Source organism: Silene latifolia, chromosome X (genome assembly GCF_048544455.1).
Source record: "Silene latifolia isolate original U9 population chromosome X, ASM4854445v1, whole genome shotgun sequence".
Lineage (NCBI taxonomy): Eukaryota > Viridiplantae > Streptophyta > Magnoliopsida > Caryophyllales > Caryophyllaceae > Silene > Silene latifolia.
This window is the reverse complement of record NC_133537.1, coordinates 267080959-267084490: the sequence shown is the minus strand read 5'-3', so window position 1 is coordinate 267084490 and position 3532 is coordinate 267080959. Positions and strand designations below refer to the sequence as shown.

The 3532-nt window shown below is 38.7% G+C and overlaps 1 long non-coding RNA gene across 1 annotated transcript; it reads right to left on the bottom strand.

Annotated features, from left to right (window-relative positions):
* Positions 1–1348: 1348 nt before the first annotated feature.
* LOC141616744 (uncharacterized) lies at positions 1349–2358 on the bottom strand. The gene is made up of 4 exons (XR_012531019.1): positions 2083–2358; positions 1865–1948; positions 1468–1655; positions 1349–1378 (listed from the first exon to the last, which is right to left on the bottom strand). It is a non-coding gene; the product is annotated as an uncharacterized LOC141616744 (long non-coding RNA).
* Positions 2359–3532: the final 1174 nt, after the last annotated feature.

Here is a 3532-nt window from a genome sequence, read left to right as displayed (position 1 = left end):
CCGGACCGTGGCGCGCACCTTTGCCTTCTCTCAAGGCAAGATGCAAGCGACAAGGCTCTACGTACTAGTGAGGGATCGCCCACTAGCACGATACTCGGGTCTCGGGGTGTGAGTCGGGATCCTAGTGTCGATCCCACAAACACGGCTTGTTAGTAAAGTGAAGGCTAAGAGTCGTTCACAACAAAGCAACAACAAGCAATACGAAGGCACAAGGTAGGAAGTAGATTTTCATTCACTAGTACTCCCTAAAGAGGGAAATTTGATATTTATATCCTGGTAGCAGGAAACATTGATTTTACAAGTTTAGTTCAGAATAGCGATATACCTATTTATGGAAACCTATTCTAAAACTACTAAGAAAATACTTACTACAAATGTACAAGGAAAATGAAATTACATAAGCATAAAATAAATCTAAGGGCTCAAGTGTGCGGATCGTCACACTGGGGTAGTCCTTGGTAAGGTACCTTGGTATAAGGGAGTGTTACAAAGTGGTATCAGAGCCGAAGATTTCGGCACCTAAAACAAATGAATATAATGAACTTAGGGAGTCTAAATAAAATGAACCCGGGGAAAGTTGTTTGGAGCTACCGCAAAGACTTGGGAGACGTCCCGGAGTCGCACTATGGCCCTCACAAACTCAAGCCGGTCACCGGGGAAACTGTGTTGTATGTTTATTTGATTCATGCGTGTGGTGTGACTGTAGACACCTCAAAATGTCTACATAGCTTTACGGGTACCCGATGATGAGGCTCAAATTTAATGACTAAATGAAAATTGACAATGTTATAATTAACGGCTCTTTACGCTTATTTTCCCATAAGTCACTCAAAATGACAAAAAGATCATTATTAAACCTACATTTTCCTTCAACACCTTATCATATTCTTAGCAAATTTAATAAATTTTTGGAATTATATATATACATTGGAATGCTGTTCAAAAATAGTATTTTTGGCACAAAACCAATACAAAACAGAGGAGAATTAATTAATTTAGAGAATGGACGTCACATACATAACCATTATTAGCTAATTCAAGTTGGGTTCGATACTTTAAATAAAAGCCCATAGCTTCATGAAGAAACGGAATTGAGATACACGTACTATGGCCATATAAGTCAAAGTTGGACATGGATTGGAGAGCGCAAACAAAAAGTTCATGTGTTGTTTCCGTACCAAAGAAAGACTAATAGAACAAAATATGGATTTGGATAGAAAAGAACGAAATAGAGTTCTATTGCAAAACTAAGGGAAGGGTATGCCAGCATGTCAAAAGATTAGTATTCTAATTTGATCAAGTTTCTAAGAATATAGGAAACTATTCTGTATAAATAGATGGTCAACTGATCAAGAGCCAAGGATGTGAATGCAGTCCACTATTCAAGCACACAACTTGATTTAGTCGAAGAGTAATAAAAAGGGGCATAATTTCAAAATCAATCAAAAACGAAAACGAAGCACTTACTTCGACTGTGCTCCATCAGCAGTCATCCAGTCGCCAATCAGGGGCTCCAATGATGGCTATGCCGGCACACCTCTGCTTATTTCACTCTATCTCAGGAGCTAGCAGAGCAGAATCGACAATCGCCAGTGCTCCTTCATCAGTCGACTCGTCGTCATTCTATTGCTCAGACGAAGGATACGACGGCACAGCTGCTGTCCCAAATCAGGATAGTATATTTAAGCAATCATTTAAAGAGTATAAATTCGAAATCAATCGACAAAAAAAAGAAGCACTTAATTCAGGGGGGCTCTTTCATCAGTCATCCAATTGCCAATAGGGGGTTCAAATGGCGGCACAACCGCCGTTCTCATCCCACATCAGGAAACAAAAAATAGGACGATGCTCTTTTATCAGTCACCTCATCGCCAAATCCGGGGAGTTATAACGAGGTTACAGCGGCTTGCGTTGATCTCAGGATACGATTGATTGGGGATTTAATTTCCTGAGCACGACAGACAAATTAAAGAAAAACCAAGTCAATTGGGAAACAAGGATATGACTATTTGGAATTTCATCAGGCAAAAAGATGGAGGAATTTGAGAAATTAATTAGAAAACAGTCAATGGAGAAAAAAACCTGAAATCATAGTATGGAACAACACTTGATCAAATGAACATGCAAACTTTGTTTGACGATTGTCAATCATTTTATGTCAGTGTGTTAGCTCAAATCACGCCTACGACAACACAGCTCCGACCAATTGATCGGCATTTTCTTTGATGGGCAACAACAGACGGGTTTTAAACAAATTGAGTGGAGCTTCCCTTAGCAACAAGGAAAAAAAATCGGTCCAGAAACAAAGTGATGGTTGATTGAGGTTTCAATTTTGTGAGCAATAATGAAGGAATTGATGGGGAAAATCAAACATTTAGGCGTGGGATTATTCCAGAGAAAGAAAAATTAGATTTTCTTTAGTGGATAAGCTTTCACGTGATGACACGTTAAATGGTCCGCTTATTTCTTACCCGTCTTTTAATTAGGCGTATTCAATTGCCCGTCTGATTCGATTTTAAACATGCTCGTGTCAAATAAAATTTTACACCTTTTTATTTTTACGAAATAAATTTTATAATTTTCGGTTGGTCGGCAGGCCCTGACATGCATTTTAAGTTCTTAAAATACAATTTTCTGAACTAGCCCTTTTGCGAAATAAAATTTTGCAATTTTCAAATCATTTGGTCGGCAGGCCCTGACATGCATCTGAGTTTTTAAAATAAAATTTTATGAACTTGCCCTTTTTGCGAAATAAAATTTTGCAATTTTCAAATCATTTGGTCGGCAGGCCCTGACTTGCATCTAAGTTCTTAAAATAAAATTTTATGAACTTGCCTTTTTGCGAAATAAAATTTTGCAAATCCTATTTTGTAAAATCAAATTTTGCAATCTAATCCCTTTTCAAAATAAAATTTTGAATCCTCGGTCGGCGGGCCCTGACACGTATTCGAGCTTGTGAAATCAAATTTTGCAGGTTCACTCTTAAGCTAAATAAAGTTTGGCTAATCCAGATACCAGACCAGCTAAACAAAGTTTAGCTATTCCAGATTCCAGACCAGCAAAACAAAGTTTTGCTTTACCAGATTCCAGACCGGCGAAACAAATTTTTGCCATACCAGTTTCCGAATTGGTGAAACAAAGTTTTACCAGCTCCATTCCAGATTCACAAAACAAAGTTTTGTCATGTCAGTTCCAGACCAGCTGAACAAAGTTTGGCTATACCAGTTCCAGACCGGTGAAACAAAGTTTCACTATGCCAGTTTCGGACCAACGAAACAAAGTTTCGTTGCACCAGTTCAAGCTTCATTCCAGATTAGTAAAACAAAGTTTTGCTAAACCAGTCCCAGATTCCAGCTACTCCAGACAGGTAATGTAAGAGGCCCAGGTACGTTTCTTATCCTTTATCTGTCCCGACCGGACTACTTTGACCTTCGTCTTACTCAGACTCGGTCAAAGTGGGGGCTTCTGTAGACACCTCAAAATGTCTACATAGCTTTACGGGTACCCGATGATGAGGCTCAAATTTAATGAC